Source organism: Megascapheus bottae, chromosome 9, assembly GCF_031878675.1.
Source record: "Megascapheus bottae isolate mThoBot1 chromosome 9, mThoBot2.hap1, whole genome shotgun sequence".
NCBI classification, from domain to species: Eukaryota; Metazoa; Chordata; class Mammalia; order Rodentia; family Geomyidae; genus Megascapheus; species Megascapheus bottae.
In genome coordinates this window covers 9,285,375-9,307,689 of record NC_143517.1, presented here as the reverse complement: position 1 = coordinate 9,307,689, position 22,315 = coordinate 9,285,375, and the positions used below count along the sequence as shown (strand labels likewise).

The 22,315-nt window shown below is 38.8% G+C and overlaps 1 protein-coding gene across 2 annotated transcripts in view; it reads right to left on the bottom strand.

The window, feature by feature from the left end:
• Positions 1 to 22,315, bottom strand: part of Fam110b (family with sequence similarity 110 member B) — a 151,434-nt gene that overhangs the window by 57,091 nt on the left and 72,028 nt on the right. Inside the window, exons 1-2 of one of the 2 annotated variants that reach the window (XM_090338845.1) lie at positions 8,766 to 8,909; positions 3,282 to 3,369 (exon numbers count right to left, since the gene is read on the bottom strand). The gene's annotated coding sequence lies outside the window, so the exon portion shown is untranslated. Of the gene's footprint in view, positions 1 to 3,281; positions 3,370 to 8,765; positions 8,910 to 22,315 lie in introns of those variants that run through there. The other variant, XM_090338846.1, reaches the window with a different exon arrangement.

Genomic DNA, 22,315 nt, shown 5'->3' with positions numbered 1-22,315 from the left:
AATTTATCCAGCAGCTAGTGCACACAAAACAAACAAACAAGCGAACAAAGAACTCTGGGAACAGTTGACTTGATCCATTTATTTAAGGTCTGATGAAGATAACAAGAAACTGAAAACAAAGAAAGTTTTCTAGCTGACTTCCTGGAATTGCAACCATATGGATAAAGCACAGAAACTGGTCCATGTAAAACCTTTAAAAATGACTTACATATATTTCTATCATGCAATTTCATCACATAGATATTTAAACTCAAGAAAGTGTAGATATTTAAACTCAAGAAAGTTTAACTAAAAAGAATAAATCATTTCATGGTCGCATTTCCCTTTTTAATTGCTTTAAGCAAGGGGTCACCTGAAATTAAAAAAAAAGAAAAGAAGGAAAGAAAAGAAAAAAGAAAGAAAGAAAGAAGGAAGGAAAGAAGGAAGGAAAGAAGTAAAGAAAGAAGGAAGGAAGAAAGGAAGGAAGAAAGGAAAGAAAAAATAAGGAAGAAAGGAGGGGGGAGGGAGGAAGGAAAGAACAGACACAGAACTGAGTTCTGATGGCTCTTATACTCCAAATCCTAGATACTCAGGTAAGATCTGGAGGAAGATGTTAAAGCCAGTATGGGTAGGAAAGTCCACGAGATTCCTACTTCCAATTAACAAGCAAAAATCTGACCTCAGTTGGTGAAGCATCAACTCTGAGCAAGCAAATTAAATGTAAGGTCCTGAGGTCAAGGCCCTAGACCAGTAGAAAAAAAGACCCAGCTTGTGGGGAGGGAAATAGGGACAAAAACATAAGAAGGGATATCAATGTTTGAGAAGTAATGCACCCTCTATCTGGCGAATATAACTGTAATACACTGAAATAAAAAAATTATATAAAAAAGAATCAAATAAAAAAACAATGTGTTAAATGATCTATTGAAATTAGCAAAACATGTTAATCACACTAATATCTATGTATCATTAAGGCAGCTTCTTTATAATAGAGCAACTTAGAAAATGAGGAGGTTTTAATAAACTTTAAATGTGACAACAGATTGTAAGGTTAAAAATATTTAGATATTGATAGGGGGAAAACAATGACATTCACATTCTTTCAAATATTTCTTAAAAAGTGTAACCATCGCCTGGCTATTGTGAATAGTGCAGAGATAAACATGGCGATGGAAACAATCCAGATACCCTACTACAGATGAATGGATACAGAAAATGTGGTATATATATATATATGATGGAATTCTACATAGCCAACAGACAAGATAAAGTAATGGCATTTGCAAGGAAGTGGATGAATCTAGAGCGAATCATGTTGAGTGAGACAAGTCAAGACAAAAGGAAAAAAAGGCGCATGGTATCCTTAATATGTGGCTATTAGATCCAAACAGTACAAGAGCAAGGACTCAATACTTGCATACCCAATGCTATGGACATGGTATTGGAAAATATAAACATAACTACATACACATAAAAACCTATGATTCTATAGACATAATGTTTTATTTCATAAATTAATATGTATGTATGATATACAAACCCTTAGCCTAATTTTGATTATGTTCTAAAAACTAAGTGTCAGTGATTGTATATAGAGATTCCCTTCTTGAACACTTGTTTGTTAAATATTTCATTTGATATATGATATAAAAATCAATGTTAATAAATTCTTTAATAAAAAAAAGTATAACCATTGGCCGGGAGTCTGGCCTAGTGGTAGACTGCTTGCCTAGCATGCACCAAGACCCGGGTTCAATTCCTTGGTACCACATACATAAAAAAAAGCTGGAAGTGGTGCTCAGGCTCAAGTGGTAGAGCTCTAGCCTTGAGAAAGTCCAAGGACAGTGCTCAGGCCCTGAGCTCAAGCCCAGGGCTGACAAAAAAAAAAAAAAAAGTGTAACCATAACCATATTATTCAAGAGATAACTGATATAAAACAGAAGTAATTTGCACACATATATCTGACATACTGAATTAAAAGAAATCAGTGTTGATGAGAACCACAAGTAAATCCTTTCTAACTTTCCTGACCCTAGGTCTAGCTAAATACTGACTAAAACAATCAAAGCACTTACTGATGCTTGTGAAGAGAACTGACTGTTATCATGAACAGGCAGTTCTGTATATGAAAGCATCTCCCAGTGGGAGATCTTGATATCTTCCCAGCCTCCCCTACTGGTGTGCTGTTGGAAGAAACTCCACTGAGCTAAAGTGACCATACCCTTTCCATATGCACAGTTAAGTGAGCAATAAAGCTAAGAATATACCCAGATCCATTTAGCTTCTTTGTCTTTTCAGGCCATTAGGGTTGCTATGTTAATAGAGGAAAGGTCTAAGTTGGCTCTTAATTGGTAGCCTAAGTGAGCTTCTGAGGTTCTCAGCATAATACAACAATAATTGTGCAGCAAAGGGTGCACTATGTAACTAATGATGGGAGACTGGAGAAAGTCCGTCCCTCAAACCAAAGTACCTGGTCACTTGGAATGCGTCTTAATGAAGGCCAATCTCTTTACCACTCTTTCACTCAAGACAAGCTTGTGTGAGCTGGAGAGATAGCTGCCATTTTCCTAACCTCTTCATTCTACAGTGGTAAGCTGCCAATCACTCCAGAAAAGGAGGAAACCATTTGCCCAATTTGTTTATGGTTACCTATTTCATTGAGTCTTCTGTGGGAAAGTGGACTGAGTGATATCTTTATTGTCTTAGCCCTTGACTGGTATTCAGGTCCTGTCCTTTCCACTCATCTTACTTAGTAGTCCATCAGCAAAGACCTCTCCTCAAATCAGCTCCATGCTACTCACCACCATTCAACCACCTCATCCCCAACCACTGAGAGGGTCGTTTTCATTCTGGTATCCCTCCCTCCCTCCCTCCCTCCCTCCCTCCCTCCCTCCCTTCCTTCCTTCTTTCCTCCCTCCCTCCCTTTCTCCCTCATTCCCTCCCTCCCCATCCCATCTCCTCTTTCACCTCCTTCCCTTACTTTTTAAGTTGTCCTCAAATCCATACAAAGAAAACAAATCTTCCAAATACCTGGTAGATGAATATCACCATAGAGCATTTAACCAACAGTAACTACCAGCATCTATGCAGATGGCTCTCATTAAATCCCTGGAAAAGTAAGTCCATTGTGGTATTTTGGCCCTGGTAGGGATCTAAAAATTGTAGACTTTTGGTTCATTTTTGTTAGATAGCAAGGTATCTGAATCTTCAGGCTCCTTCTTTTAATCTAATAATGACAGATTTTCAGAGAGAATCAATAACTTCTTCACAGAGCAGTTCAAAGCCAAGCAATATATACTTACTTAAGAGGGGAATGAATGCTTTATGGACAGCACACAGAGGTCACGAGAAGCCTTATTTTCTTAAAGTTCTCCAAGCAGCAGGAAACAGCTAAAAAACACAGGAAAAGAAGATTGTGATTATTTTTATTTGACAAAAATAGGCAGAATATTGAATAGACTTAACCACAGAAAATGACTTAAGAATGGCCAATGTTTTTCTTTCCAATTTTAAAGAAACATGACAACAAACTCTAAAGCATTCCCTTTTATATAGTTCATATTTTCAGACATTTACTGTGCTCACTTCAGCTGCTGCTTTGTTTTAGGCATAGGCAGCAATTCTCCAGAACTCTATAACATCAAATTTCATTTAAATGATTTCATACAATAGAACCTCATTTTGGGGGTTCTGATCATGAGGAGGTGTGTCGAAGAAAACCAGTCTGGTACTCTCTGTCCACCTATAGGCTAGGAACCCCAGGCCCACACAAAGGAAGGAGCTGCATGAGCATGAGGGGGAGGGGGAAAGATCTCAATTGCTACAGAAACACCACAGTCTTCCCAAGCCAAAGTTCATTCATCTGTTCATTCCACAGATACTGATCGATCGTTTTGTGCAGACAAAGTATTGTTCAAGACTCTGGGACTTAAGTCACAAAAAGTCTAGGGCCTAGCTGGGTGCAGTGGCTCACACCTGTAATCCTAGTTACTCAGGAAGCTGAGGATCTCGGTACAAAGCCAGCCCAGGCACTAAAGAACAAGAGACTCTTATCTCCAATTAATCACTAGAAAACTGGAAGTGGCACTGTGGCTCAAGTGGTAGAGTGGTAGCCTTGAGCTGAAGAGCTCAGGGATGGGGCCAGGCCCAGAGATCAAGTCTCTGGCCTGCTGGAATTCTCAAAAGACTGAAAACAAACAAACAAACCCCAAAACACGAGACATTGGAACCTAGCAAATACCTATTTTTATGTAGATACTTTGCTGGGGGGGGGGTAAAAAGCTACTGAAAAATATGTGACTAAAGTTGGCATGATTAAAAGTCAACTACATTCAAAGTATAAGAAATGGTCTATATTTTTAGAATGATTAAGTATATAAGAAAAGCAGGTGCTCAGTCATGGCAAGGTGAAATGCAAGGATTGTAATCCAAGCCCAGATTTTACAAGCTGGTCTAAAATGAACACATAGAAAATAATGACATTTACCAGGCACCAGTGGCTCACGGTTGTAATACTAGCTACTCAGGAGTCTGAGATTTGACAACTGCAATTCAAAGCCAGCCTGGGTATGAAAGACCATGAGACTCTTATCTCCAATTAACCAACAGAAAACCAGAAGTGGTTCTGTGGCTCAAGTGGTAGAACACTTGCCTTGAGCTGAAGAACTTAGAGACAGTGCCTAGGCACAGAGTTCAAGCCCCACAACTGACAAAAAAAGAAAAAGGAAGAAAGAAAAGAAAAGAAAGACATTTAAGAGTCCATAAGCATCTCTGAGTGAAAGAAGAATTCCCAGCAGTGCAAACAGGTCCAAAAGTAATCACAAAATTGCTTAGAGCATAACAGTAATCAAAGTGTTTCTTGATTCTTACAGGATGCATTTCAAAATTACTGGACACATTCTTAAGAAGTGTGACCTAAATCTATTAAAAACTAAAAATATTTCCAGGCAACAGTCTAGTCTGAATGCTGAAAAGTTAGTAGGGAAAAGAAAATGAATGATACCTAACATTTATTGCATACTTGAAGTATGATAACCTGGGAACACTTAATAATATGCAGCACATCTGTGAAGGCACAAGGCTCAGACTGGCTTTACCAGCAGTGGATGTAACCACAAGATGGAAAGGTGTGTTAAGTTCTGGACCAGCCCCATCTCTTCTCCTGAAGCCTTCCTTGGCACTCTTACCCTTGTTCTTTCTAATAAACTGGTTGTCTCACTGCCACATCATCAATCCAACAGCATTTCTGTTCCTTGAACCTCATAGTCTTATTTATTTAGCTGTCTGTTGTCTACAGTGAACACTCCCAGCAGGAAGGGACTTTTCCTCCATTCTTCTCTCAATAAAGCTGAGCACAACAGCTAGCTCGTGGCAGGTACCCCAAATTGCAAAACAAAACAATAAAATAAGGGACCTGTCTTTTATTTGAAGTAAATATTTAAAATGTAAATATGCTTTGAATCTTGCTGGTCACCAGGGGTTCATGCCTGGAATTCTAGACACTGAGGAAGCTGAGACCTGGAGAATCATGCTGTGAAGCCAGCCTGGGCAGAAAAAATCTGTAAGATTTCCATCTTCAAAATAATCTAAATGCCAGGCTGAAGCTGTGGATCAAGTAGTAGAGTACTAGCTGTGAGCATGAGGGCCAAGCAAGAGTGTGAGGCCCTAGGTTCAAGTGCCAGTAAACACACACACACACACACACACACACACACACACACACACACACACACACACAAACAATTTTTTAAAATTTAGGCAACTTTAAGCAAGTCAGCTCTGAAGTATCAGTTTCAAAATCAGTAACAGATGTCCCAAGATCATAGGTGCTCTCAGTGCCCACCCATGAAGCAAACTACAAGATAGATTTGTGGCTCTTCTACACGTAGTCACTTCAGATGTTGAACTGCTTACTATTTCTGCAACAGGTGATTATAAATGCTCACAGAAGCAAAAGGAAGAATCCTATACGGGAAACGTCTTCATTCTTAACACAGCCTGACTCATGCCAAGTTTTGAATGACCAAAAATCATATTTCCCTCATCAATGATGAGCCTGGATTCACAGGAAGGAGAAAGAAAATTCTAAGGTGTTCAAGGAATTTATTGTTGTTTTTCTTGTCTCAAGAACATACAGATACTCCTTAACATATTAAGAAATAGTTTTAGCTGGATGTGGTGCCTCACACCTGTAGTCCTAGGTACTCAGGAGGCTGAGATCTGAGTTCAAAGCCAGCCTGGGCACTAAAGAATGTAAGACTCATCTCTAATTAATCACTAAAAAATGGGAAGTGGGACTGTGGCTCAAGGGACTGTGGCTGAAAAGCTCAGGCACAATGCCTAGGCCCAGGGGGTAGCCTTGAGATGAAGAGCTCAGGGACAGCACTCAGGCCCAGAGTTCAAGTCCCATAACCCATAAAAGCAGAAGCAGAAGCAGAAGAAGAAAAGAAAGAGTTCTGATGTGATGTACCTGAAGAAAAAGGCGCATGCTTTGGTTACTTTACGGATACATCAGTAACACCTCTTCTGCATATATGAAGGAGCTGCCTGGACTGTTCAATGCCATGTCACTACGTTACCTATATTTTAATTTTTGTGTGTGAAGTCAGTACTTGAACTCGACTCAGGGACTGGGTACTATCCTCTAACTTGTGTACTCAAGGTGGCTGGAATCTTATGGATTTTTCTGTCTAGTCTGGCTTTAAACCTAAACTGTGATCCTCAGATCTCAGCCTCCTGAGTAGCTAGGAATGCAGGCACGAGGCACCACAGGTCTGGGTATTTATAGTTGCATTTTTGAAGAAGTTCCTTTGGACACAAATTCTTTCAGAACCAAAAGTGGAAAATGGACTGAGAACTGTTTTGTACCACTTCTTCTGAGGGCTCTGCTCACACACATCAAGGCTATGCAATATTTAGGTCTATCCAGTACTTTGGCAATGCATAAAAGGAAATGACAACAATAATCTTAAGGCAGTCTATTTCTTAGACATCAGGAAGTGTTTCAGAAAATGAATGGACAAAGACTATATTATGGAACGGCATCCATTTATCCTTCCCTAAATAACTGACAAAGGCTAAGTTTTAAGAGGCAGGAAGCTCTATCCTTAGTGAGAATGTCAGGAAGATGGAGTGAAACAGAGATGTCTGGACTTCTGAAGAAATGCAAAACCATTCCAGCTGCAACTGCGCACTTGGCTCAGCTGTGGGGTGAGCACTGGCTGCCAGGAGAGAGACAATGATTGCATCCAGTGGAACATAAAGCAGCATAACAATCCTGTGCTCATTTCACCACCCAAGGGGTATAGCAGTAGAAAACATGTCCAGCGCACTGCCTCAAGTGACCAAGAGACTCTAATGTCACCAAGAGCTACCAAACTTTCTTATCTTAGACCAGGCTGCAGCACAACACATGGCAAACTTTCATGCAATCCCTTGAGTTTTCTTCTCAAAACTGCTATTTGACTTGCACAAACTCTGACACTAGATGATTTATTACCTCCTAAGCTTGGATAAGGGCGGGGGTGGGGGCGGTAGAGTGGGAGGAGGGAGAGACACAGCTCGTAATGAACTTTTCCACTGCCAAACAACTGAACCCTTTTAACCAGAATAGTACTGGATCAGATCAGAGTTGATTTTGTTTTCTGTTTTTGGCAAAATAAATTGTTACGCTGGCCTTTTCAGGAGCAGGACAATCATTCCTTTCCGATAGCAGTAGGAATCTGGCTGATAGCAGACGCATGGTGGCAGGCAGCCAGCCGTGTGACTGGTGACTCAGTACACAAGTTTCTGTGAACTACTCCAGTCTGACACAGGGAGGACATCAGTTTTTTAAGTTTGAGGACTAAATGGAAATAGGAGCTTTATGGGTGGAATAGGGCTTTAGAGAGGGGTTATACTGAAAAGCAGAAATCTGCAGTTGTACATTGGCTTGGCTATTTTGTACCTCTGCTTCACTCCAGTGAACTATTTTTCCTTGAGATTGTACCATCTTTATTATGCACCTTAAGATTCTTTATTGTTGGACTAAGAAAATAAATCAGGTAATGATGAATAGAAATATGAAAAGTGGTCAGACCCTGATCAAAGCAGGTGGCAGGAACCCCACCTTCCTTCAAGTCCAAAGCAGCAACCCTGCTAAAAAAAACCAGGAGTCAGAAATGTGAGGGACACCTATGAATACACACCTACACGTGTTTAGGGTAGAATAGGGTATGCTAGCATTTTCTATTTTAAACAGCCTTCATGGAAACACAAAAACGTGAGACAAAGAAAACCATCCAACATGAAGGCTGCATGTATATCTTTGAAGAAACAATAGAATATTACTTCTACTAAGACTCAGCACTGAATCAGGAGAATGGCTGCCTTGTCCTAATTAAGAATGTATTTTGCTCCACTCTCCCGGATCACTCATTATTCAGGAGAGCCTGGACTCTGTGCAAACAAAGTCAACTGGGTTCCGAATCACACCTACAAAGACACCTAAATGGATGCAGCATCAGGGTTTCCAAAACAGAAGGGAACCAATAAGAATCACTCCCAAGCCTCAAGCACCCTTGAATCCAGGTAAAAGCAACGGTTCCTTCTGGCAAAAGGAAACTGTTTTCCAGAATGCATGGATTTCAGGATTTCAGCCTGGAATGCTGGAGTACACACAGCGTCAACAAAGCAAGATCAAATTAATCCAGTGACAAAATGAACAAGCTCCACCGCATGCACAGCCGTTTTTCTAGTAGGAGATAAAGACTTTAGTAATTACCATGCACCCAGATTGCTTCACTGACCTGCTCCAGCGGCTGGAGGGCTTTAACCTCGAATGATTTACAACAAAGACCATCACTTGCTCTTCGGTGCCTTAGTCCTCCTTTCACATTCGCAGCCATGCACCTCACTGTGGCAAGAGCACAGTACAGAACCTCTGTATCTGTGTCTCCAATGCAGCATAAAGATTACTGTGGAAACCTATCAAACGGGTGAGCAGCAAAGCCAGCCACCAATGAGGATAAGGCACATGCAGGATCCAGCACATGCTCTCTAAGGCTCAGGCTGTCACCAGCGCTTAGCAGGCTGCTAATCTAATTATAGCAAGTTTGCTAGCACAGAGCTAGTGGGACATAGCACAGGAGCAAATTAAATGTTAATAAATTAAAGCTACAGAAGAAATCATCTTGATTTCGTGTCATTCAGAGGATTAATGCGTTATCTCCTAAAGTGTGCTTTTTAAAAGTGCTCTCTTATTTTCCCCTTTATCGAGAGAAACAAAGAGTGGCTAAATCAATGTATAGTGCTATCCGCTCAGTTATACTTAAGAGACGCCAACGCTCAGGAATAATCAAGTCCATGTTACAAGAATATGAGCAAGTGCTCTAAAATCCAAATCTCACTTTATTTAACCCGATTAACAATTTGCCACATAATTGTCAGAAAGTGTTAATTAATCTGTCTTCAATTCAGTTTTTAAATACCATGCAAATTTCCACCCCAGTAGCAAAGTGCTAATCAAGGTATCAAAAAATCATAGTCTTAATTCCAGTGATTAATAATAATTTAGAAAGAGATGATAGAAGTCATTGTGAAATTAAAAAAAAATAAAGGAAGGAATTTGTTCACTGCAAAATTTAATAGCAGAACTAGTTTTAGAAACCAAGTCCTGAGAAGGGCAGTTTGATGTGTGGGTGAGAAATGGGCATACTAGCCAGACACTGTTGACTCACATCTGTAATCCTAGCTACTCAAGAGGCCAAGATCTGAAGATCCTGGTTCAAAGCCAGCCTAGGCAGACAATACGACTTTTACCTCCAATTAACAGCTGATATCTTGAGCTATCTTGAGCAAAAACAGTAATGAAGAGCACAAAGCCCTGAATTCAACCCTCCGCGCCCCCACCAAGAAGAGAAATGGTGGCTCCTAATAGATCACCTGGTGAGTGTCTGTCTTGTGTCTCTCACACAGTAAGAAAAGCCGATCTGAAAAGTTCCTGTCAGTGGGAACAAGGTAATTTCTAATGAGTTTTAAATTTATAGTTACTAATAACAATGATCTTCTATAGCTCCATATTATCTTCCATCCTCTCCAGTTTCATAGCACTTCCAAGAAACACCCAGACACTTCTGTATTGACCATTCTGTATCACCCTTTATAAGCAAGCAATGGAGCTACAACAAAGGCAGACTTGTATTACCACAAAGAACCTTCACTAATATTCACTATAGCAATCCCCTGCTTGGGTAATGACAGTTATATATCATATATAAATGGATCTTAAAAGTCATTCTCAATAATTCCATTTCATTAATGATTTCTATAGTATAGATGAAGGGATACACATTTCAAAAATGTTTTCTATGGACTTAAATTGGGGAAAGTTTGTAATGAGAAACTGGATTAAATTAGAAATGACAACTTTATATGAGAAAGGGAGAAGAGTATGGAAAAATCTAATTAAATGCAACTTCAGACCCTGCAGCTTATGCTTATCGGACCTTGTGTTTTCCTTTAAGGCCATTCATTGCTTTCTTATCAATATATTAACAATTCTAAGCAAAAGTGTTAATTTAATTTTCCTAATTCGTAGACATCAGAATGTTTTGCCAATTACATTCTAATCCAATGATGAAATGGAAATCTTTTGTATGTTTAGGCTTTTTTTTCAACTTTTTGTTGAAAACTTGTATAGAGTTCATATGTTCCACAAATACTGTGATTCTGTCAAGTCTTTCTTTTTTAGTCATCACCTAGGAGCCAGGGAAAGCAAATACTATGGATATTTTATCCTTTTCTTCTGGTTATCACATATGCTCAGGGAACTACCAGAGAAAGGAACAGCTCACCAGTTTCAAGGGAAAGCATTGCAAGTCATGATCCATATATTTGAAGAGTAGGGAATTGTTAGAAAATGCCAATATCTATCCACCAACTCTGGGAAAACAAAGGGAGGTAACTGAGCATTTAAAAGCACTGTATTCTAGGGCCTGGAGTTTGGCCTAGTGGTAGAGTGCTTGCCTAGCATGCATGAAGACCGGGTTTGATTCCTCGGTACCACATACATAGAAAAAAGCCAGTAGTGGTGCTATGGCTTAAGTGGTAGACTGCTGGCCTTGAGAAAACCCAAGGACAGTGCTCAGGCCCTGAGCCCAAGCTCAGGACTGGCAAAAAAAAAAAAAAAAAAGTATTGCATTCTAAAGTTAAAAAAAAAAAAAAAGAAAGTGAACATTTTGTGTGCCACATCAACCACACATGAAGTCTCTGAACCCAAGCTCCACCAGCAGAGGTAAAACTTCAGGAACAATTTAGGTTATGAAATTTGGCCTTAGGCTCAGCTCCTTGGAGGCTGCCAGGATACAGACTAGTAACACTTCTAGGCATTTATCTAGGAAACATCTAACAGCTTCTGCTTTCCTCTTCATTTAACAGACTGCTAGCTCAAAATAGGCACTAAAAAGATGCTTGATTAATTTGTTTTGTGCTTGTTGCTTGTTTTTTGTGTAAGACACTAAACAGACCCTTTCTAAAGGAAGTAACTGTCCTTTCTTAGATCTTATCCTCCACCTTACTTTTTTGTTCTGAAATGGAGGAAAGGTTGATAATCATTTTCATAGTTAGTCTGCCAATGGAACCTATATATGTTTTAAGACTTTGGGAACAGACATTATTGTCTCTGAACTCTAGCTAACTAATTCAATTCTTGATTTTTTTGTTTGTTTGTTTGCTTGGTTTGGTCTACTGTAGGGGGCTTGAACTAAGAACCTGGGCAAGAGCCTGGGCACTGTGCTTGAGCTTTTTTTGCTCAAGGCTTAGTGCTCTACCACTTTGACACACAGTTCTACCTCAAATTTTCTGGTGGTTAAGTGGAGAGGAGTCTCAGACTTTCCTGCTGGTTTTGAACCATGATCTTCAGAATTCAGCCTCCTGAGTAGCTAGGATTACAGGCAGTAGCCGCTTCCAGCACCCAGCTTTCACCCCTGATTTTGAAAGTGTTTCTTCATTCACTGAATAGTTTAGGATACCTAGTAGGTACAAGGTCTTGTGCTGCATATAGGGAATGCTGTAGGGCTGAAGAAAGGTGTATTCTGACTCCTACTCCTAATGGGACTTTCCATTCTAAAGATGGAGACTAAGTGATTAACAAATGAACAGTAATGACAGGGTAAACGGCTGCATAGTGCAAGGAGCTGTGAAAACATACCAGAAGAGTAGAGTCTGGATGGCCTTAAAGGCAGGCTATCCTGTTTTCCTGGCTGGCTTCTGATTGATGACCTTCAACTAGGAAGGTCAGGGAGAGGCTGCATGGGAGAGGATGTGAAGACCCAGGAGCACACATAAATGTGGAACAAGCCCTTTGAAAATCTGGGAACTGATTAGATTTGTCCCTTGGAAGAAACTATTAGTAACTGGTCCTAAGACCTTCCAAGTTGAGAGTTAAGAGTCCCACCTAGCATAGGATGAAAATGTGTATGTTGCTCTTGCCACACAGAGAAGGAGCAACTAATACAGACACCACTGCATCACCACCAAGATTCACCCACACCCTGCTGTATTTCAAGAATTCCCATGTAGAATTCTGTTGTGGCTTTCTCCCAAAGGAAAATGTTACAGCTTAGATCCTTAATAAGGTATGGCTGAAAGGCCTCTGAGTTAATTTTAGAAGGATCACAATATTCGGGCCCCAAAATGACTTCAGTTATTTGTCAAAGCCCACTTTGCCTAGAAGGGATATAAAAGAGCATGTAGAAGAACAAATTCTGCCTCAAGGATGAGCACCTGGATGTGAGTGAAAGGATGGATCACAAGCTGGACAACTGGCTGGAGCTTCTTCTCCAGAGGCCTCTGAACCCCAGTCTCCCCACCTCCATCTTGAGGCTTTGTTAGGGGCAGAAAGGGCTGAAGTCCAGGATGAGACATAGGGCATGGGGTAGGGAGCTTGTTACCAGCATTTATTTCTACCTGGAAAGGTCAAGCCATAATGTAAAAAAGTGGCTATAGGTAGATCTGTGCAGAATGGCCAACAATGGGCTTGTGTTGCCCATATAACCACATCATAACATAGAAAGGACTGCTAAGATGAGAAAGGCTCTAGGGCTACCAAAAACTGGAGAACTAGTGGGCAAACATCTGCCAGCTGGTGTCCACCCCTCCCTTCTCTGCTCTTTCCATCTGTGGCTTTTCTTCATTTTTGGAGCCCAGCATGTAGTACTCTGCTCCCTTGAAACATGATTGAGAACACTGAACATGTTTGGCCCTGGATAGATCCCTTCTCTTCACAGTAGATCAGATGACTATGGCACAATGCTCATCTCCTACAGCCTAAGGAAATCTCTATAAATGAATAAAGGATATGGTGTTCAGCACTGGCTTTGGGAATTCAAAACTGTCAGAAGTGTCAGAAAAACTATCAGACCTCTTTCTCGTCTTCTTTGTGTGTGTGTGTGTGTGGTACTGAAGTTTGAACTCAGAGCCTAACAATTAGCTCTCTCAGTTGGTACTCTACTACTGGAGGGGGTGCACCACATCTCCACACCAGCTTTTTGTCAGTTGTTTTAGGAGAGAAAGTCTTGGACATTTTCTGCCTGGGCTGGTGTTAAACTGCAATCTCCAGACCGCAGCTTCTGAAGTAGCTAGGAATACAGGCACCAGTACCTGGTTGGTATTTTTCTTGTTACTCTCCTTATTCAATAGATGAGAAAACAGACCTAGGGCAGTTCTAGGCCTTGCTCAGAAACTCTAGATTCAAATTGTTCTTATTTCTCTCCTCTCTAACTAACATGCCTACTCCTATGTAAAAGGAATTGTTCCGTAAACATAATATTAAAATCGAATCTAATATATGGGGTTATAATTAGATACAATAGTCTAGTTTAGGGATTATAATAAATAGATATTATCTAATAAAAGGTATAAAGTAGGTGGCTTGGGTCATTCTGAGCTTTCACCTTTCCTTCCATACTCAGTTGATTTTGTTTGGAGATATTAACCAGCATATTCTAGAATATGAAAATACTAACCTCATCTCTGTAAGTTCTTGAAAGATCTAATGCTGGACTCTATATTGACCAAGAGATAAACCTATAAAACTTTAAATACAAAACATGTCAAATGCCCTGAAGTTTAGCTTTATCTTTTACAGTAAAATGCTTCAGAGGTTCCTCTGTTTTTAGACAATGTACAGCATTGCATCAATTCTTGAATGCATCTGTCTCACTTTTCCTCCATAATCAGGCACAATTAAATCCTGCATGCTGATGCTATTCTAAGAAAAAGCGTCATGTGAATCTTCAAGTATAAACAGCACGAGTTTGCAAACTTAATATTATAACAATACTGAGTTTGAAAAATCAGACTTTTATAAAAACATTCTTCCTGAAAATCTTAAAGTTGGTAGAGACCAAAAGACAGCAATCTTGAAAGGGGTCATATCAAAATGTGTAGGGTTGTAGGCCAAATGATACTCCCAGGGAGAAATTCTATTGCCAGAATATTGTATTCCTCTTCTATTTCATTACATGTTTTTCTACTAGCTACTTTCTAGATTGTCACTTTGGATAAGTGGCATACCTTTAAAAATTATTACTAGCTTCATTTAAGTAGGAGTAATTCAACTCACTTTATAAATACAATGCATCAAAATCAATGTCATCCCTTACAGCATTCTCCCACATCTTTCCCAGCCTTACCTCATACTGTCAAGTTCCATGGATCTATTTTCATATATATATATATATATATATATATATGTAATGATTGCCTTCATCTACCCTTCTTATTCTTACTTCCCATTTGTAACATGAGAGTGATGCTACTGTGTGAAACAAATGAGTCAAGAGGTATATAAAGCATTTAAAGGTGAAACAAATACCCAGGCTAAGTTATATAATATTGTTAGAAAAAAGAAATCACTAGTCAGAAAAAAAACTGTAAAATATAGGTATGTAACCATCAGTTAAACTTACATGCTGTCAAGAATTGAAATAAGTGGAATACTTTTTGTCCTTGGTCAATATAGAAGTGTTCTTGAAAATTTTACAAATGTGTATATTTTTCCCTTGGCTATTCCACTTTTGGGAAATCACTTTAAATAAATAATTGAGGATATGAGGGTATATGCCTCCACTTAAGAAAAGGAGGGAAAGGAGGGAGGCATTTATAAGCAGGGTAACATTTTTATACAAGAAAAGCAAATAAAAGAAAAATCATTCAATATCAAACTGGTTAATATATTGTATAAATAAGATTAAGATGGGCCAGGAGTTTGGCCTAGTGGTAGAGTGCTTGCCTAGCATGCAAGAAGACATAGAAAAGGCCAGAAAAAAAAATGGTGCTGTGGCTCAAGTGGAGAACTTTAGCCTGGAAAAAGGCCAAGGACAGTGCTCAGGCCCTGGGTTCAAGCACCAGGACTGGCAAAAAATAAAAATAAAAAAGATTGAAATTAAAGGAATATTATACAGTGGTTCAACTGTGAAGCTATAGTCATGCATTTATTATATGCAAATGTTGAATACCATGAGAGTCATCAATCAATGTAATAACTGGAATTTAAATTTTTCTCTTTTTTTGTTGGTCATGGGGCTTGAACTCTGGGCCTGGACATTGTCCCTGAGCTCTTCAGTTCAAGGCTACCATTGAGCCACAGCCCCACTTCTCATTTTCTAGTGATTAATTGGAGATAAGTCTTTGAACCTTGATCTTCAGATCTCAGCCTCCTGAGTAGCTAGGATTACAGGCATGGGCCACCATATCCAGCTTGGATTTAAAATTTTCTATCTTTATGTAGTTGTACAAAGGTGGTTCCATTTAATAAAGTGGTATTTTTGAATATACTACATCTTGATCAGTATTCAACCCTTTGACAAACCTCTTCCCTTTCCTTAATTTTGTGGTACATAAAATGAATTCTTGATTGTATTATATCCCCTCTCTCAGCTTCATTCATCAATTCATTTACCCATGGCCTTCCCCTCCTCCCTTGTATGTTCTCATTAGATCTATATTCCCCATAGATGTATTATACTTCAGTTAATTCATTTGTAACCACTTACATATCACTTATTGTAGGACTCTACTTTTGTTAAATTCATTTTTTCCCCCAGTCCTGGGGCTTGAACTTTAAAGCATGTGCTACTCCTGAGCTTTTGTTCTCAAGACTAGCAAGCACTCTACCACTTGAGCCACACCACCACTTTTGATTTCTAGTAATTAACTGGAGGTAAGAGTGTCACAGTCTTTCCTGCCCTGATTGGCTTTGAATGATAATCCTCAGATCGTAGCCTCCTAAGTAGCCAGGATTACAGAGGTGAGCTACTAATGCCCCCCTATTTTTGTTAAATTCTGCATATATACATGCGTAAACATAAAATTCTAAGGCAAATATAAAATGTCAATGAACAGTTTTAACTCTGGAAAAGTTGGTTGAGATAACTGATTTGTCTAAATTGTTTTGCTTTATTACTAACATTGAACATAAATTCTTCATAAAACTTTATCTAAAAAATAGGTGAGCTGAAGGGGGCAACAAGATGAGGGGTGGGGGTGGGGGGGAGGGAAATGGGGACCAAAACAGGTGGAAGGGAATCAATGTATATGAATGAATGTACCTTCTATCTGACAAATATCATGCAAACCTTCTATTAATTACAATAAAAATATATGAAAAAACTGAAACAAACCCCTGATTTAAAAAAAAAAAAAAGGTGAGCTGGGCACAGTGGCCCATGCCTATACTCCTAGCTACAATGGTAGTCTACCGCCCTACCACTGAGCTGAAGAGCTCAGGGACAGTGTCCAGGCCAAGTTCAAGCCTGGTGACAAGTTTTGCTGGGGATTGAGTCCAGAATTTCCTGCCTGCTAGACACTGACTTACATTGGAGGTATACCCTAAATCACTAGGTGGCAAGTTTTTAATAAGCAGCCTTAAAGTCTCAGTCTTGGAGATTTCTGTTGCCTCATTCTCTTGTCATCTGAAGTGGTCCATCAGATGTACCCAGTACAGTTCAGTTTTTTGTTTTTGTTTTTTTTTGCCAGTCCTGGGGCTTGAATTCAGAACCTGAGCACTGTCCTTGGGCTTTCTCAAGGCTAGAACTCTACTACCTGAGCCGCAGCACCACTTCTGGCTTTTTCTACATATATGGTACTGAGGAATCGAACCTGGGTCTTCATGCATGCTAGGCAAGCACTCAACCATTAGGCCAAACTCCTGACCCCAGTGCAGCTTTTTTAAACAGCTATGAATGGATGCCTGTGCCAGTGGTTATTCCCAGCCATCAATCAAACCACCAGCTTTGAAACCCAAAGCTCAGCTCAGAATTGTCAGCCAAATTGCTCATTATTATTAGACATAGGACAAGCTTCTGCTGGCACTGGTGTAAGTTCTTTTTGCTGAAGAAGTCTCAGACATTTCATTCCTCAGTTATCTGGACACTCCTCTCATTTTACCTAAAGATATTCTTATACACTTGGACTACATGGCCAAATTTAAGTGCCTGAAAGTGATGGAGAGAAGAAAAAATAATTTCCTTGGATAGAAAGCTGAAGCATTAGCATGATTCAAGATGGACTTTAACCTTGGCACATTTCTAAGCTTCATGGATTATTAATACTATATTGGGAATTGGGTTTAAAATCAGGGAAAGCACAGCAATCATATTTCAGTATGTCATTTTATTTTGACTACCTTTTTACTTCCATGGTTTTGAGAATCTTGGGAATCACAACTCAGTATCAATAATAGATAATGGCTCAATAAGTTTCAATAGCAGGAAGATATTTCCATTTCTATGTGTATGTCGTATGGCTAATTTGGTATATCTAGGGACCAATTGTTTAAGTTCCATTAATGAGCAATGGAATTTATTTAACAGAAATTTGCCTTCAAGTAAACTGAGCTGCATTCCATCAGAACCATTAAGTGTGTAATTACATGCAGATCCAAGAACTTTCTTCCTACAAAACATACTCCCTTAGTTTTACCCTAAACTGTTAAGTTTTAACAAAAATTGTGACTGTCATTCTGTATCAGAATTGCATTTTTTGTTTCTGTTTACTTACAATAATATAGATAAGGGGTTGTATTCCAACTTTATCTTTCAAAAAATTTTCAAGGAACAACATTTATTATATAATCCTGTTAAAAGTAGTGACAGTAATTATAGAATCTTTTCATTTCAAAATGCTATTATCCTGGAGCTTTTATCACTTGACTTAAAGAGAAAAATATTGGGTCCTTCAAGAATGAGAAAGTTAGTTGAAGAGAAAGAATCCTTTGAAAATAACCTAAGAATAGTCTCTAAATAAAGAAAAAAAATCTGTGTCACTTATTTATGGATCATTCTTGTGTTAACAATATCTGCTTTTTGTGGGCATAATAAAAAAGTGATTCCTCCAAACATTACTGGAACTATATGTAAGTCCCTCACAGTACTTGAAAGTCATTTTGTAGATTTGAGTACTCTCTATGTAGGATACCTTTTCTAAGTTATCAATGTATCAGTTAAAACCAACCCTGGAAAAGATAAGTTCTGCTGCTATATTACATTCATCATGTGTATGATAGTAGCTTTGAAACTGGAAGTGACTTCAAGGACGTTTCTTGACCTTTTTTTTTTTTTTTGCCAGTCCTTGTGCTCAGGGACTGAACACTGTCCTTGGACTGTCTTAAGGCTAGAGATCTACCACTTGAGCTTCAGCAAGACTTCCAGCTTTTTTCTATGTATGTGGTACCGAGGAATCGAACCTGGGTTTTGGTGCATGCTAGGCAAGCACTCTACCACTAGGCCAAACTCCTGGCCACCTCTTCACTTTTATTTAAGGGAACTTTCTTGTGCTTCTTTTGTTTTCAAAGTTAGATTATAATAAGCTAATTTGAACTTCCAATGTACACTTATTTTCCTCTTGACTGACTACTCATGATCTTAGCTACTTTAATTCTGTTGTAGACAGTTCTCATGAAGAGGAGAACTTAAATCCTGTATCATGGAAGAACGTAAGATGAATGTTCTTCGTTATAAAGCTCAAGGCAGGCCTATGAAAGTGATTTCTGAACAAAATTACATAAAAGGGGTCTTTTAATGAATGTCACAGACAGGTCCTACAATGAGTAAAGACCGGACCCAGGCTGCCTAAGAATTAGTGGGAAACCTATACAAGATAAGGGTGACCCTTATCTTGATAGTATTCTTCACATTTTGCAAACTAAACATGCTTTTATAGTCTGTAGCCTTTTCCCCTACCCGGGCATATGCACAAGCTTCAGGCTTATTCCCACTGTCCTTAAAGAATACAAATGATCTTACTATGTGACCTTAGTCAGTGGCAGGCTTCAAAGAGCTGGTACTTAAGACACTCATATTGAGGCCATAAAGTCTAGAGGAATAAAAATCCTTAGCCTGATGTTACTGAAACAAATATTGGAGACAAATTAATGTAATAAGAGGAAAGGTAGTTTTTTGGCTCACAATTTTGGAAGTTTAAGTTCCTTACCCATTAGCCTCTTGGCTTTGGACCTGGGTAACTGTAAGACCTGCCCACCTCATGGCACTATTGGCAGTAGGAAAACTTCTTACACAAAGAGGAAGATGAAGGAGCTGGAGTCCCATTATCTCCTTTGAGAGTGTATCCATTGATCTAACACATTCTATTGGATCCAATCTCGTGTGTGTGTAAGTGTGTGCGTGTGCGTTTGAACTCAGTCTTGTACTACTGCACTACTTCTTGGCTTTGTCTTACTCAAGGCTGGTATTCTATCACTTGAACGACATCTCCACTGTGGCTTTCGGCTGCTTATTGAGAGATATGTCTCCTGGGTTTGTCTGTGTAGTTTGACTTTACATTTCCATCCTCAGATCTCAGCTTTTTACAGGTAGATAGGATGACAGGTGTCAGCCACCAGTGCTTGGCTGAACTCAATCACTTCAAGGCTCTATTACCTTCTACTAGCATCATGAAGAGCACTAAGCATTTGAAATATGAGTCTTTAGGGGACATCAGAGCTCCAAATACAGAATATATTTTGACTCATATACAGTGGGTACAGCTTATCCTCACAGAGAACATTAGATGCTAGATATTTTGGGTAAGGAAGGGCTTCCTCTTTCAACATGTGATAGTGACCTAGCTGATAAGAAGAAGTGCTCTAAATTCCGCCCTAGGTGGCAGAGCTAGGGGTTTGCAATGATGGACAGCAGGCTTGTCTTACAACTCAGCTTGGCACAGGCTCAAGGAGGAGAGACAGAGAAAGATTCTGTTTTAATTTGTAATTGCCATTTTCTTAAAATATTCTTATTTTCAGCAACAGGCTCATACACAATTTCTTACATGCTTCTACATAATAATTTCTAATCTCCTAGAATATCCTATACACTGTGTACCTTTTCAGAGAATGTATTTTACAGGAAATAGAAACAAAACAGATTCAACTGGTAATCAAGGACAAGGAACACTAAAGCATTGTTATCTAAAATATTGCTTGGTCTCCGTGCTGTGAAATTATTGGGATTTCAGTTCATGTATCTTCTTCTTTTGCTTTACTATATGTTGGGCCGGGTTTGTAATCTGTGCTCACTCATGCCTTCATACATATTTCTTTCCAGTGTAATTCTCTGACCTAGATCCTAATGAAATAGAATGTAATGCACTAAACTTTTTCTATCTGAACAAACTGACGTTATCCAACTACATAACACATTCCACTTGCAAAAGTCAGGGTGGAAACTGTATATTAGTGATGTGAGTTTTGTAGAAAGGTGAGGAACCAAGGTGCACACACTGATACATAAGTACCCTCCTCCCTGGGATGACAGCCAAGTTCTTCCACACAACATCTCTATCCAACATTGTGGTGTTGGGGAGAACAAGACCCAGAAGGGACTAGAGACATCTACGTAATTATTTTGAGAACCACTCAAAAACAATTCAGTAGAAAATAACAAGCATCTTCAACAAATAATGAAGGAACAACTGGCTATCCATTGGTAAGAAGCAATAAATTTGGAACCCTTCCTCATACTAAAGTATCCACCCGAGACCCTTCCTAAGCAGTAATTCTACTTGTAGACATGACAAGATATACAAAAACATATGTCCACAGAAGGACTAACTCAACAACTCACAGAAACTTTCTTCAAAACGCATAGGAATAACTAAAATAGTTACCAACAAGGCAAGAAGACAAATCATACTCTATGCACACTACAGAATACTACTACTAAACCAAGGCAATGATCTCCAGAACCAACAAAAAACAACCTCAGGAGGTATGAGCCCATATATGTGATCATATTCAACTCATTTATGATGACAGAAATTAGAATGATTTTTTTTTCCAGAGACAAAAAAAATGTGGTATTAATTGGCTAGAGGAGAGACTGTAATGGAATGATGCAGTGGTCCTTACACTGCTATCTGGGTGATTATTTGAGTCTGTGTATTTGTTGGATATTATCAAACCCCATATTATAATTGCCTAATTTTACCTCAAAATAAAAACTATGGTAACTGAAAAGTTGCCAACATAGTATTAACATGAAGCTTTTCAAAAAGTTTTGTTCTTGATTTGACCATTCCATAATTTTATTATGCTTTTGTATTCATAAAAACACAGGATGGCTCAATCACTTGTACCTTTATGAGTTATAATTCATGCATGAGAATGTCTGTGACTTTATCCTGAGATTGTAGGAATAGCAAAGTAAAAGTTCCTCTTTATACAAGGCCTTATTTTAAAGTTTATCACTGTGAACATCCTTGAAACACTTTCTTATGTTTACAACTAATATTTTAATGGTGTAGGTCTTACTTCGTCAATTTTTCTTTCATTTGTCTCATATCTGCTTCAATAAAGTAGCTTTTACAGGAAATTAATATACATTTCATAAGAACATTATATAATATTGTAGTGCATATGAAATGGTATGTAATATAGCAAACTGCATATTACATATAACGTACTATATAATAAAATGTGGTAATACAATGTATAATCATATATTATACACAGATACATGATATGTAATATGCACATTAATATAAACATACATATGTGTCTATTTCTACATGTATGTATGCATTTTTGTTCTATCACTCAAACTTCTAGTTAAGTATCTTGAGGTCAAAGAAGGCTTTAAAAATCTTAAATTTGAGGGCTGGGAGTTTGGCCTAGTGGTAGAGTGCTTGCCTAGCATGCACGAAGACCCGGGTTGGATTCCTTGGTACCACATATTTAGTAAAAGCCGGAAGTGGTGCTGAAGCTCAAATGGTACAACTCTGGCCTTGAGAAAAATCCAGGGACAGTGCTCAGGCCCTGAGCTTAAGCCCAGGACTGGCAAAAAAAAATCTTAAATTTGAATGT